Source organism: Eulemur rufifrons, unplaced genomic scaffold (genome assembly GCF_041146395.1).
Source record: "Eulemur rufifrons isolate Redbay unplaced genomic scaffold, OSU_ERuf_1 scaffold_587, whole genome shotgun sequence".
In the NCBI taxonomy this organism is placed as follows: Eukaryota; Metazoa; Chordata; class Mammalia; order Primates; family Lemuridae; genus Eulemur; species Eulemur rufifrons.
This window is the reverse complement of record NW_027183369.1, coordinates 1-15,265: the sequence shown is the minus strand read 5'-3', so window position 1 is coordinate 15,265 and position 15,265 is coordinate 1. Positions and strand designations below refer to the sequence as shown.

The following is a 15,265-nucleotide window of genomic DNA, read 5'->3' as shown; positions in this document are numbered from 1 at the left end:
ACCGATCCAAGTGTCAGCCTGGAAAGGACGGGCTCCCTCGTGGGGGAGGGAGCGTGGGGGCGGGAGTGGGTACACACTGGGTCGCAGGCCTCCTCCCGGCCCCTCTCGGACCACGTCTCTCAGCCCTCGGGCACACTCCCCACCACTAGTCGACCAGAGAGCCCCCGGGGGCGGGGGGCCGGAGGGGGGCGTCCACGGCAGGGAGAGAGGACAGGGACCCATCGGCCCGTGCTAGATGCCACGGGTGGAGGCAGGACCTGCTGAAGACACACGAACAGTACGGAGAGGTTCAGAGCGGGGCCTAGGCGCAGCCACTCACGATGATCTCACAGTTGGACTATCTGTCACGGTGGACCGAAGCGCATGAAGTGGGCGCTCCCGGAAACGGCGTGTGTGTGTGTGTGTGTGTGTGTGTGTGCGCGCGCGCACGCGCGCGCGCGTGTGCCTGTGTGTGGGAGGGAGAGAGAGAGAGAGAGAGAGAGAGAGAGAGAGATGGGAGAAGACGGTCGGTACATTCACTCACTCCTGTACCCGGGCCAGTCGTTTCTCCCGAAGGACAGAAATCCATAAAACACCCACGTCTAAAGAGTGTTTACACAGAGCTAACCCTAGGTCGAATCAGTCAGGAGTCGAGTGCGGGGAATCCTATGGTCCCAAACTGGGACTCCAGTCCCGGCCCCATAGCAAAAGGGGGTCATTTCTCAGAAAACGCACGCACACAGAATCGGGCAACGTTTATACAATTTTATACCGTGGTAGTGACTTCCTTCCCCGCCCCCGTGTTCTTAGGATCGGTCTCACTACATAGTACTTTTTTTTTTTTTCTGAGCTTTATTTTATTTTATTTTATTTTACTGTCATTTCGTTAGAGATGATGGGGAGGGGTGGCGGGGGAGCAGGGCATAGTTCACTCACTGGAAGCCTCAAACTCCTGGGCTCCAGCGATCCTCCTTCCTCAGCCTCCCAAATCGCTGGGGCTACAGGCGTGTGCCACCATGCCCGGCTAATTTTTTTCTATTTTTGGTAGAGACGGGGGTCTTGCTTTTGCCGAGGCAGGTCTCGAACTCCTGACCTCAAGCGGTCGGTCCTCCTCCCCGCCTTGGCCTAGGATTACAGGCGTGAGTCACCAAGCCTGGCCTGGATCGGTTTTTAATAGGTAAGGTCTACGAGACATCCCAGTCCAAACATCGATTCGGTAGGTCTCTACAGGACTCCGGGCGGAGATCCGATCTGGGGTTTACAACGTGGAGAATTAAGGCCTGGCTAGCAAATAGCCCAGTGACTGAAGAGGGACGATGCTCGTCAGTCGTACAGAGCCTGAAAAGATGCAACACGGGGAAACGTTTCCAGGTTCCTCTCAGAAGAGGATGTCAGATGAGATGCCGAAACGAAAAGAATGGGTTCAAGCCAAAAGGAAAAATAGATAAATAAGTCAATAAATAAAACTACGGGAGACAGCCAGGAGACACTGTTTCCTCAGAAATGGCTAGGAAGCCTCCCAGGATAACCTGGATAGCAGCATATGTTCCTCCTCCTCCTCCGGCTCCCTCTCTTGTGTTCGTGTTTGTTTTCTGTAAACGCCAAGATGGGGCAGGGGTGGGGGACACCACGCCGGGTGGGCGAGCAGATCACCCTTCCCACCACAGGAGGGAGCACACACACACACACACACCCACCCACCCACCCCAGGTCATCACTCTGTAGTTCCGCGTGAGTGAGGTGAGGCCCGGAACGGTGCTAGTAGCTTTCCAAGTGGTCAAAAAGAATGCACAATAACTGGACCGAGGCCTGTCTGGACGCTGTAAAGGCCCACTTGAAAACTTATGCTTGCTCGCTAGGTGACCGATGTCCGCTTGACCTATGTCTGTAATTGGAAATACGTACCTTGCGGAGATAAAACAAAGCAATTAACTTGTAACTAAGTGTTTAAACTTTCCAGCTGCCTGTCGTAAAATTGATTGTGCTTGCTTAACGCCTGAAAGAATGTTCCTTAATTGGAGCTATCTGTTTCTGTAAACCTGCTCGCTTAAAGACTGTAACCGAAACGAAACGGGGGCCCGAGGCTGGTCCCGGACCACACAGCTGCGGAGTAGGTGGTATAGTGTTGTTTCAACCGCCGTGCCTAAAGTCACGGAGCTCTAGCTTAGGATAGTCTGAAACCTTCCTGCTTTTTTCGGCTCGGGGCCATTCTCTGTACCTGTACCCTAACAGGGCAGGGGGTGGTCGCTGGCCAGCTAATGTGGACTCATGACTTGGCTCAATTCGGTCTCTAGGTTGTCCTGTCTCGCACTCCGTACTATAACAGATGCCACACCGGTTCAACCCAGCTCTGAAGGAAAGAAATGCCGAGCGTTCCCCTAGCCGGAGGAAGGCAAAACGCACCTCTGCCTTCCTCTGAGGGCACGTCTGAGTGAACGGGTCGTTCTCCCTGCCCGTCACCCCAAGCCCCTCATCCCGGACCCCACCACACCCGGCCTTGACCTCCTCGGCCCTGCCCACCAGGCCCCATCATGGCCTCTGGAGCCTGGGCTCTCTCTCTCTCCAGGCACTGGCACTGCCCCCCGCCCCCACCCCGGGACCTGAGATCCAGGGCCTCTGTCTCCCAGGCCTCCCAGCTGTCTTGACTTGCGGACTCAGTGCCTGCTCTGCCAGAGAGACCTCTTGCTGCGGGGTGGCTCTCAGTGGCTGCATCTCAGCGGTCTAACGTGTCCCCCACCATCCACGTGGCCGCCGGCGTCAGGCTTCGGTGCCGTAGTGCCACCCTGCCTCCCTTCCGGGGGAATCCCACGCTGCCTCAGGCCCATTATGACCTGGAAGAGGCTGCACCTGTGGGGTCTGCCCATTTCCACTACCCCCCCCCCACACACGTCACCCCCCGGTCCCCCCATAGGGGTTAGGAAGAAGGCAACACTTTCTGGTACAAGGGTTGAACTGAAGGGGCGAGTGAGTGGCCACCTGGCAGGGGCATCGCAACAGATGGCTGAAGAAGTCAGCCGCCGAGTGCAGAAATGTCACGGAACTTGGGGTGCCACTGCCTTGCTGAGATAGGGCCAGGGCAGGCTTTAAAAGGCTAAAATTCTGCCTGCCTTTGGTACGTTAATACAGAACCCATGGTCCTTTCTAATTTTTGATTCCCGGAGAGGCAGGAAGTATTCCAAATGGCCACGCCATGGCTTTTCTAAATTGCCCACAAGGCCTTCTCCGACCCAGCGGGTCAGGGGTTTGCTTTGGTGTTACATCGTGGTAAAAGAGACATCCCACAGCAGTGACCATGTCCATCGACTCCGTCGGCGCTCTCAGGCTCGTAGTCCCACTTTTCAGACAAGCCTGGATGGCCACTCCGTGTCACTCTTTGCCAAATGCCAGCCACTCTCCTCCCCGCCCCGCATCCCCCATTTGGCCACCACAACTCTTCATCCCCAGGCGCCCTCCGGTAAAGTGTGCTCCTGTCTGTACACCTACTCCGTTGGGGGCGGGGGGGGGGCGGGAGGTGGCACAAGAGGTGGCTGGTGGCCGGAGCAGGCCCGCCACCTTGAGTGTGTGGAACAGCGCTGAGGATTTCCTAAGGGAAGAAAGAGGGTGGGGAGAGCGAGAGAGCATCTCCTCCTCGTGAACCTCACAGATGATTGAGGACAAACAGGCCTGCACGGGGAGGGGGGGGGCAGGGAGGGTGCCGAGTCTGCACCAGAGAAAATGGCTTTGTGGGGGGGTGGGAGGGGAAGAGGGCAGAAAGATTTTCTGTCTTTTTAAAACTTCCCCCAGGCTTTTGGGAACTTGCAGCCCGGCCTGCATCCCTGAGGCACGTTAACTCTTTGGTTATAACTCCAGGTGGCCCCCAGGGTGGGCGGCCCACAGAGTTCAAGGGATTTCTTCTCAGCAGAGACGGGACCTTTAGAACAGCTAACTGCAGTAATTGCCTGAAGCTGAGAACCAACCCTCCCTCCTTTTAAACCTCTGTATTTCTGCCTAGGCCTATGTTCACGAAATTTGGGGGTTTGAGACTGAGAAGCTCTACCCTATTTATTTCCTCCTTTGTCAGCAAAGTAGACTCTCTGTTTTCTTACTCCTCATACCGCTTGTCCTCGTTATTCGGCCTCGTGGACAAGCAGCTGAGCTTTCGGTCACAAGTCCACACCCCAGGGTGGAGGGGTCCAATCCACCCCTGTCCAGACCTGGGCCCTTCCTGCCTCCCTCTCGAGACGATCTGTTTGGCAGCCCAGCCGCCTTGGACTGGGCCACAAGGAGGACACAAAGTAAAGACCCAGCCCCCCCGCCCCCCCCCCCACACACACACACACACACACACGGCAGTGGCGGTGGGTGGCAGTTCTCCAAGGGTTTGGGGCTTTTCCTGAGGCAGGAGACGGAGGGGACTGATTTCTTTAGAGCTCCGTCCCCTCCCCCATGCGCTGTGCCGCCTGGAAGCGGCAGCTCGCGGGGCGGGGTCGGGGCTGAAAGCGGCTCCGCCCGAGAGAAGCCCGAGGCGGCTACGTGCAAGCGCGCATGCGCAGTCAGCTCGCGGGGCGGGGTCGCGGCTGAAAGCGGCTCCGCCCGAGAGAAGCCCGAGGCGGCTACGTGCGAGCGCGCATGCGCAGTCAGCGCAGTGAGTGGAGGAGGGGTGGAAAACGGCGGAAGGGCTCCGCCGGGGGCCCGGCCATCTGTGCGGCCAGGCTAGGGGTTTCCCTCTTGGGCCGGGAGCTCGTACCCCGCCCCCAGCCCGCAGGCAATCCCGAGGGGCAGAAGCACGACTTGCTGGGCACCTCCTCGGGCGAAGCGGTCGCGGTGGCTGGGTTACGTGGGGCCCAGACGAGTCTCTGGTTCTGGGAGCGGCACCTCCCCCACGCGCCTCTCCTCTTGGGCCTTCACCCCTCCTCCCCCCCCCCCCGCTCCGGCCCCAGGGGATGGGAGGAGTGGGGGGCAGGGAGACGACCTCAGGGAGGAGCCAGACCAACTGAATGAAAGCTTTTCATGAACTCGTGTGTCTTTGCCAGGGAAACACCATTTCTGGAGTCTATGAACTAAAATAAAATCTTAAGCCGCCCCCCGCCCGCCACCGCCAGCTGACCCGTCCCGTGGTTGGCCCAGGGAACCCTAGAAAAACCCTTAAACCTGAGCTGCTGCCCCGCAAGGACAGGGGAAGTCAGACACCCCTCCCTGATGGAGTCAGATTTTATAACAATGAGATACTGAATGTCCGACGGGCCTAAGGCCAGGCAAGACAAAGCTTAACGCATATCTAGCAGGCCAACCGTTTACTGAACTACAGGGCACTTGAGTTTTGGGTAAACTGTCCAGTGGCTTGTCTGTGATTAGCAGACCTCCTTACCTTAACTGAAAACATGATGCAAAGCTTTTAGGCAGAGGTTCATTTATGTCATCAATTGCAAATCAAAGAATCTTTAAACCCAGCTGTAAACCTGTAAACACCGCACCCTCCCTCCCCCGCCCCCCCCCCAACTGCCAGATGTCCTGCCTTTTCAGCCCAGACCAATGTACCCCTTCCATGTTTTGATTTGTGATTTTACATGTAATTCCTGTCTCCCTAAAATGTATGAAGCCAAACTGTAACCCACCCCACCACAATGGGTCCGCTTGCTCAAGGCTTCTTGGGCGTAGCTCTCTGGGCCATGATCACGGCCGTTGGGCTCAGAATAAAACTCTTTAAATTATTTTGCAGTGATTTGGGGTTCTTTTCCATGGACGAGTCAATCGTGTTCACATTATTTTAGCCTTGGGAGCTTTTTCTTTTCTATTATGTCTGATCCTGATCGCTAGCCAGGTATTCATTCATATTTTTGGTTGGTGGTGGTGCTCAAGCTCGTCTTTGTACATCCCAGATTGGCGTAAGCCACCGTGAATATGTTTTACACCTTCCAAGAGCTAGCGCTTATTGCCGTATCATAACCAGGGCTCGCAGCAATTTTTCTTTTTTTTTTTTTTAAAGCTGCTTCCACTTTCCACCTAGGTATACATACGAGTATCCCCTTTAAATGAATGCTTGCATCGAGGAACCAGGAAGTGGTTTTTGTTGTTGTTGCTGTTGTTGTTTTCCCCCAGTCATTTATCTGCTCCTCAACCCTCATTATTTATCACACACACACACACACACACACACCCCCACCCCATCTCTGTAGAAAAGCTCACGGAGATTGTTCATCCACCGCGTGCTTTCTGTTGACAGTATCTGAGACGATAAGGAGCACCATGCATTCTGTTCTAAGAGAAAAATTGCATATATCAGTATGATTATATTTTACTTCTTGTGTGAATTTAGTGGATCTCATAAAAGCTGATCTTGATTTTCACAGCAGAGAAAAGTGGGCTTCTGTTTTGGTTTTGTTTTTGTTTTTCTGGAGGGGTGGTGTCTTCACATAAGTGATCATCTTTACAAGTATGCTATATGCGAGAAATTTCAGAAAGCTGCAAAGAGTGACTTGTTGACAATGCTTGCATTGAATGATGTATCTGAATCTGTGAATCGAAGGGGTCAGCATCTGACCAGAAAGCACTGTTAGAAGAAGAGGGGTTTCGGGTCTTTTCCTAAATTGTATCTGCCTAAGGCGGAAAATATTTCTGTTTCCCTATGACATGGTATTTTCCTCACAAGCAGTGTTAATGGCTCCATATGTCTCTAGACTGGCTGCAGAGCAGAGACTCCATGGTCTCCACTACTTGACTCTGTCTGTCCAAGAATGGCCTCCACAGCTCTCCTCTGTGAGATATCCACTCTCAGAGGTGGCACGGTATGGTGGGTAGGGGGATATGCTGGATTTTGAAAACTCAGAGTTTGAACTCCAGTGCTTTATTTCTTAGCAACATGAACTTTGTCAGATCACATCACCCTGCTGAAGCCCAGTCACCTAAAGGGTAGAAAATGCAATGGATAGATTGACGCTTCTCTTCTCTTCTCCTCTCTTCTTTCTCTCTTTCTTTCTTTCCTTGTGTCTTCCTGTCTCTGTCTCTCTCTCTCTCTCTCTCTCTCTCTCTCTTTCTTTTTGTCTTTTTCTTTTTTTTCTTTTGACGGGCCCTCACTCTGTTTCCCAGACTAAAGTGCAGTAGCATCATCATAGATCACTGCAACTTCAAACTCTTGGCCTCAAGCGATCCTTTCCCCCTAGGCTTCCCAAAGTGCTAGGATGCAGTTTTATTTTTATCTGTGACACCATGGGAGGAAATATCTTTTAGGGTCATAGGGTCAGAAATTTAGATCTCTTCTTTGAACTCATGGTAGCGGCTAACTGGGATTTTCAGTGTGTAAACGTAAGCCACTTGTAATTTCACCAGTACTCCCGTTACTTGTCATCTATTCAGGAGGTGAACTCTTCTTCCCCTACCATCTACTGTTCAAACGCGTTGGCCACAAGGATAATTTGAATATCAGATTCAGAGCACAAATAATTAAGGTCCTGTAGCGTTAATAAGTAAAAGGGGCCACACACAAACCTGTGGAAGTCTGTGTCCCTTCCAGTTTTTTTGTTTGTTTGTTTGTTTGTTTGTTTGTTTGTTTTTGGGTCCCCCCCCCCCCCGAGACTGAGTCTCACTCTGTTGCCCGGGCTAGAGTGAGTGCCGTGGCGTCAGCCTAGCTCACAGCAACCTCAAACTCCTGGGCTCAGTCGATCCTCCTGCCTCAGGCTCCCCAGGAGCTGGGACCACAGGCATGTGCCACCATGCCCGGCTAATTTTTTTCTATATATTTTTAGTTGTCTGGACAATTTCTTTCTATATTTTTAGTAGAGACGGGGGCGGGGGGGTCTCACTCTCGCTCGGGCTGGTCTCGAACTCCTGACTTTGAGCGATCCTCCCGCCTCGGCCTCCCAGAGTGCTAAGTTTACAGGCCTGAGCCAACGCGTCCGGCCTGTGTCCATTCTTTAATGTTGTGTGTTGCTCAGTTATGAAAAGGCAAGGGAACATAAAATCCGAGTTTTAGGGATGACTTATAGGCTCAGTATTCTTTTTTTTTTTTTTTTTTTTTTTTGCCTCCTCTAAGCCTATGTGAATATCAAGGAGGGTAAAAAATTCAGTGTTCTCAGTTCAGTGCCCAACCAACCTCTGTTTCCAGAGTAAAAATTGAGCATCCTATTACACCTTTATTTCCCTTTGGTATGCTAAGGCCCAACTCGGCAGAGAGGTCACTGTTTATTCTCTTTGCTAAGATCACATGTGCCATAGTCTGTCTGCTTTGTCTCCTTTAGGGGTAATCATCCAATCTTACCCGGGCCCCTCACATCCTCGTGACAATAGGCCTCCTTGGTTTACTGAAATAGAAAAGACCGGCTCATCAGCAATGTTTGATCGGTTGCTTCAGAAACAAATGTTGTTCTGCTTTCTTTACTATGTTTTTTTTTTTTTTTCCTTCTTTCTTCCGTCAGACCCAATCCGATATAGGTGGGAGAGAAGGTAACCGGAGCCTCTTGAAAAACCGAAGTGAACCAAAGCGAGCTCACAGATTCAGATAGAAATCAGGAGGAAGAAAAATTGAGAGATAACATGGATTTTCTGTCTAGCGGGTGTTCTCACACTTCAATTTTACCAGAAGCGTTAGGTAGGATGACGATGACGATAATTGTGACAAACACTATTCTCATTGGACAGATAAGGAGGCAGGCTCAGAGTGACGAGTAACCTGGGCCTAAATAGATCGCTAAGAAGCATCATAGTGTGTTCCTTGGTTACGCTGTTTTGTGAAGCTCAAAAAGTTTGGGGTGCGCGTGCGCGTGCGTCCATGTGCGTACGCAATCATAGGTGTTCTAGTAAAACGGATATGAGGTAGGATTTCCCATACCTTCAATGATTTCATGTCCTGCAGGAACATAATGTTCCGGGATCAGGTTTTTATTCTGCCTTCTGTGCCACATGCTCAACATGCCTGTGACTTTACAGCCGAGACTTGCTCAGGGGGAGCCCATTCTCATCTTCTGGGAGGTTCTGCTAATCTTTAAAAGACAAGGACATAGGAAGATGATCCTATAACAACGACTGTGACCACGATTAAAGGCTTACTGTTTACCACGCGTGCTTCTGTGGGCTTTGCCTGCATTTGCTTTTTCACTCTGCACAATATCCCTGTGGGGTAGGCACCATGATTTCTGCATTTGCAGATGAAGAGGCTGAGGCTCAAGAGGATGTATGACTCGCCAAGTTACCAAACACGGAGTGTCGTCCAGGTAGCCAGTCCAGGCCCCCCGGCTCTGCAGCCACTCTGCAATGCTGATTCTGAGCCTGACCGTTTCATCACTGGTGGCTCCCTGAGAACCTTGACTCGGCCCCCTTCCTCAGTTCACTTGGGAAACATATTCATGTGTGTGTATTTCTCTCCTTCCCTCTCCCACCCCCCCCCCCGTTTTAGTTTTTATTATTTTGAAAAGTGCATAGAACGATAAAAACTTTAAAAGTAGGAAAAAGCTTACGGAACACATAAGGACACAGAGAAAGAAAATATCTGTGTACAACAGTGCAACGCATTTGTGTTTTAAGTCGTGGTGTTGCAAAAGAGTCCAAAAGTTTAAAAGAAAGAAAAACAAACAAACAAACAAACAGACAGACAAACAAACAAACAAAAAAAAAGCCAAACCACCATGGAAAAGTTTATGAAGTGAAAACACTTACAGTAAGCTAAGGTTAATGTATTATTGAAGAAAGAAATTTCTAAAGGTAAATGTCGTGTGGCCTAAGTGTCCAGGGTTTATGAAAACCTACAGTAAGTAATGTCCTAGGCCTTCACATTCACTCACCACTCACCGCCAACTCACAGACTCACCCAGAGCAACCTCCCGCCCGCCCTGCAAGCTCCATTCACCGTAAGTGCCCTGGCCAGGTGTCCCACTGCACAGAAACCTATTAGACTGCATTTCTTCCCATTACTATCAGTAGTTGTACATTTCTTAGGACTGTAGGCCTACGATACACCTCCAGGCATAGTTAGGGGTTGGGAAGAGGAGGGAAGAGGCCATTCTTCATTTATTAATTGGGTAGCATGGGGGCAGGGGAGGCAGTTTCCTCCTTCTCCCCCTCTTGTTTTTCTTTATTCCTCTCCCAGTTCCCCCTTCCATCGTCTCGATGGATTTGGATGAGACGTAGACATTTTCTACGTCAGGCCTTAATCATACCGAGGGAGCAGGAGAAAAGTAAGCCGCCTACCATGACACGATGGAATGGAAGTTTGTCAGCCATTGACTGCTGTGGCATTCCGACATTTAGTGTCTTCAGGACATTCTATATTTCTGCTATCCCACTAGAATATATCTCCTCGATCACTACTGTGTGGCCACATCCCAGCTGTTTCGTGAGCCACCCTCAATGTTCGTGACGATGTAGTGTGGAGACTCCCTCCGTCTGGTGCCTTAAACTCGCACATTTGGGGTTTTGTATCAGGATAGCAAAGCGATCACCTTTAAATAACCTGGCTGGCCATGGTGGCTCATGCCCGTGATCCCCGCAACTTGGGAGGCAGAGACGGGAGCGTGACTTGAGCCCAGCAGCTGGAGACCAGCCTGGGTAACACGATGAGACCTCATCTCTACCAACAAAAAAAAAAAAAAAGAAAAATTATGGCGGGTGTGGCAGCATTTGCCTATAGTCCCAGCTACTCAGAAGGCTGAGGCAGAGAGGATCACTTAAGCCCTGGATTTGGAGCTTGCTGTGAGCTACAATCAGGCCAAGGCGGCCTGGGAGAGGACAGAGTGAAAGAAATCCTGTCTCAAAAAAAAAAAAAGAAAAGAAAAGAAAAGAAAAGAAAGAAAACAAGACCGATAACACAACACAACTTACAAGACTTGGTGTTACCGAAAGCTCGGCCACTTGCCCACGAGGCCGAATAACGAGGACAAGCTGTTTGAGGAGGAAGGAAAGAGAGAGTCTATTTTGCCGGTAAAGGAGAAAATAGGGTAGACCTTCCCATCTCAAGCCTCCGAATTTCCCCGAACATAGGGCTAGGCAGAAATACAGAGCTTTTAATGAGGGGGGGAGGGGTTCTCAGCTTTAGCGTTGATTGTGGTTAATTATTTCAATCGTCCAGGCTCTGCCAAAAACAAAGCCTGTGAACTCTGCCGGCCGCCCACCTGGGGGGGGGGGCGGGGCAGGGGACCACTTGGGAGTTTTAAGAAAAGATTTAACCTGCCTTGGGGACATAGGCCAGACTACAAGCTCCCAAAAGTGGTGGTGGTGGTGGTGGTGGTGGTGGTGGTGGGGAGCGTAAAACGACAGAACGTCTTTCTGTCCTTTATTGGTTTCTCCTTTTTCCCCCCTAGGTGCCAAAAGACCTGAGACTGATGCCGAAAAGAAATAGGTACAGGCGCCCACGTGCACACACAAAGATATACGATCGAATACATCGTGTTGACAGTCGGGGAAACTGGAAGATGATGGGGAAGTATCACGAGCAACTTTGTATTTCTTCCAGGACAGGAAAATGGACACGAAGAGAAAAATTCATCGTTCTCGGCGTAGGATAAAAAGCCACATCTTGTTACTTAATATAATTCATTCTGTGATTTAAGTTTTTATACGATATGATATTCGATAAGCCTAAAACACAAGATAAAAGAGAAACAAACAAAAGGGAAAAAATAAAAATAAAAAAGACGACGGGCAGAGGCCTACGGTCCCGGGAGGAGGCAGAGAGCGGGAGGAGGGGCGCCTCCCGCAGACAACAGGGCGGGTGGGCGGAGACCCGCTAGAGGCTAGGGCTGCCCCGGGCGGGCCCAGAGCTGCGGGGCCCGGGAAGAAGAGGGTGGGACCGTCCGGACCGTGCTCTCCTCCCCGCCCTCCACACCTCCCGGGAGTCAGCTCTTAAACTCCCAACGTCACCTGACTTTCCGGATCCCGAGGTCTGATCAAAGTGGCCGCTAGGTGACACCCAGCAACCGCTGCCGGTGTCATCCTGAAAAGAACGGACCCTATGACTGACGGGGGTGGGGCGCACAGTGGGTGGCCCGGCCAGCTCCCCTTCCTCCTCGGAGCGGATCGGATCATCTGGAACTTTATCCAGAGAGGAGAGAGTGCCCCTGGGTGTGTGCTAGAAGCCGGAGGGTTGGGGCAGGGACCTACCCAAGAGAGAAGTAGAGTACAGGGAGTTTCAGAGTTGACCCACTCACCATCTCGCCCTGGTCAATACAAGAGTGGCAATATCTGTCACCGTGGAATGAACACTTGGTACCGAAGACCTTTGTCTATGCTGGCCCCCGTATGCCTAGGGGGGGCATGTGGCCAGAATCTGACATCCTAAACGTCTTCGTAGAAAGAATTTGGGGGTGGGGGTGGGGGAGAGAGACAGAAAAAGAAAAGAGAGGGGGAAAGAAATGGCTGCCACAAAACTATCAGAACAGAGAAGCGACCGATAGGGCCTATCTGGTTAAGTTCTTTCCCTACCCAGAGAACGACTTGACGTAGCTGACGTCACTGCAGTCAGGCCACGTTCCGGTGGACACAGAGAGTCAGGGATAGAATTTCACGCTCGGCACTGTCTCTCGGGACAGCGGGAAGGTGGAGGGTGGCTGAGGGTTCTATGCTCCTTTATCACACACCGTCAGGTAGGTCAGGTAAAATTGAGGACAGATTTCCAGTGTTTCGAGAAAGGAAGAGCACTCGTGCAGGCCATCTATCTGTACGTGGGAGAGTGTCCCCGAAAAGTGGCTTTAAGTGCCGGGATGTGCCTAGGCCAAGAAGGTACACGATCCTGAGTGAGAATGGTCCGTCCCATCGAGTCAGTCGGTAGGAGGCCACCGGGTCGAGACGGAACTGCCCCCCCCACCCGCCCCCGCCCCCGCCCCCGCCCCCCAGAGCAGACAGACTCAGAATGGAGTCACTCGGTGCCAGTGCCCTGCCCGGGTGCCCCATCATTCAACCGAACTGGGAAACAGGTGGGCTTTCCGACCCTCGGGAGGGAGCTTCACCGGCGGGCGGACAGATCAGAAGGGGCCCGGCTCCCTTGAGCGGGCAGGCTGGGGACGGTCGGTGGGGTCTCTTGACAGGAGGCACCACGGAACCCTTGAGGCAATGTCGGGGGCACCTATGTTGCGGTCCAAAGCTAGCGTCTGAGAAGTCGTCCCGAAAGCATGATGGCGTCAACAAGTCCCCTCCGTTCAAGAAACGAGATTCATTTCTAGAGGAGGGCCACCCCCGCGGGAGGACCGTAGGCTTCCTGTGGACATTCTCTTCAAAAGGCAATTCACTCAGCGGAGTGAAAATCGGAAAAATCGCTGTCCTCTGACGCAGCTGCAGAGAAAAGATGGCACCAAAATCAATGAAACACACACACACACACACACACACACACAAACACACCTCCTCCCATCTGAACGAGCACTCCGGACGGTCACATAGGGAGAGCGACGGGCTCTCTTCCCCCCCTGTGGTTTTCTACCTTTCGTTGCGGTTTTTTCCCTCAGTGGATAGAGGAGGAGACACAGGGGGCTCAGCCGGCATGCGAGTGGGTTTATCATCCTCTGTGAGTATCAACACGCGACACCACCTAAGTGAAGGAACACACCGGTGTTTCATGTGATGTGGCTCAATGCCTGGCAGATACGAGCCTTTGCAGGCCTCCTCGTGATCGACAGGACGTCGCCTTGGACACGGACACATCTTGTCCCTCCCTCCCGAGGCGATAGGCGGTTCCGTACCTCCTCGGGGCCAGGGCACAGTCTGCCTAGGCACCTACAACACGTGTGGCAACAGCCTCGATGGCTCTGCCATGAGAACGAACTCCCGTGGCACGGGGGTGGGGTGGGGGGGGGGTCGGGTGCTGAAGAATTCAGCTGAGTGAAGGAATGCCACGGGATTCAGAGTGCCATCGGTGGGCTGAGAGGCGAGCAGGGCGGGCTTTGAAAGGGTAACATTCTCCCTGCCTTCCGTCTGTCTGTGAATACAGAACGTACACGCCAGGCGGGGTGGCTCACGCCTGTAATCCTAGCACTCTGGGACGTAGAGGCGGGTGGATCGCTCAAGGTCGGGAGTTCGAGACCAGCCTGAGCAAGAGCGAGACCCCCATCTCTACTAAAAATAGAAAGAAACTATATATCTAAAAATATATACAGAAACAGTATCTAAAAATATATACAGAAAAATATTAGCCGGGCACGGTGGCGCATGCCTGTAGTCCCAGGTACTCGGGAGGCTGGGGCAGTAGGATCGCTTGAGCCCAGGAGTTTGAGGTTGCTGTGAGCTAGGCTGACGCCACGGCACTCTAGTCTGGGCAACAGAGTGAGACTCTGTTTCAAAAAAAAAAAAAAAAAAAAAATATATATATATATATATATATACACACACACACACACACACACACACGCACACACACACACACGTATATCCAATTAGCTGGGCATGCTGGCACATGCCTGTAATCCCAGCTACTCGGGAGGCTGAGGCAGTCTGATCGCTTGAGCCCAGGAGTTTGAGATTGCTGTGAGCTAGGCTGACGCCATGGCACTCTAGCCAGGGCAACAGAACGAGAGACTCTGTCAGAAAGAAAAGAAGAGCGAGAGCGAGAGAGCGAGAGAAAGAAAGAAAGGAAGGGAGAGAAAGGAAAGAGAAGGAAGGGGGGGAGGGAGAGAGAGAGAGAGAGAGAGAGAGAGGAGAAAACTATTAAAAAATTCGGGACCAGATCCATCGGTCGGTACTCAGAAGCGTGACGATCGGGTGTTCCCGAGCACGTGTGAGATGTGTCTTCTCCCTGACGCCGCGTTTCCTCCACACACACATCACCCATCTGCCGTGGAAAAAAAGCAACAAAAAGAGAGAAAGAGATTAAGAAGGGAAAATGGAAACAGGGCAAAAGAGGAAGAAAGAAAGAAATTTCGAAAAAAAGAGACCAAAGTCACAGCGAGAAGGAAGAATACTGAGCCCAGAGCGACACCTAGTGACCACACCGTCACAAGCACCCTAGGGCCCCAATTCGCCAGAGACATCTGGTGGACCCCAGGGCAACATGTGGTCGACCCGGGGCCATGGCGTCTGCAGCCGATTCCCAGGCGGGCACACGAGCCCGGGGAAACTCATTCTCAGCGCGGGGAGGAGGGGAGGGGAAATAATAGCAAAGTCACACCAGATCCCTTTCTAGTTCATAAACGTGTTGATTGCGTGTTCACGCGCACGTGTGAGAAGGGCCTCCTGGTGTGTCGGCACGTCACCCGCGTGACGTGAAACCATGAATCCGGGGGGGGGGGGGAGCGGAAAGGCGGGCAGGAAAAGGCAAAGAGAGAATAGATAAAATGAAAGGACCAAAAAGAAAGTCACACAGCAGGGTAGGGGAGTGAGAGCAAGTCGAGAG

General features: G+C 52.2%; 1 pseudogene; it reads left to right on the top strand.

The window, feature by feature from the left end:
* Positions 1 to 15,043: 15,043 nt before the first annotated feature.
* On the top strand, positions 15,044 to 15,135 carry LOC138380614 (small nucleolar RNA U13; annotated as a pseudogene).
* Positions 15,136 to 15,265: the final 130 nt, after the last annotated feature.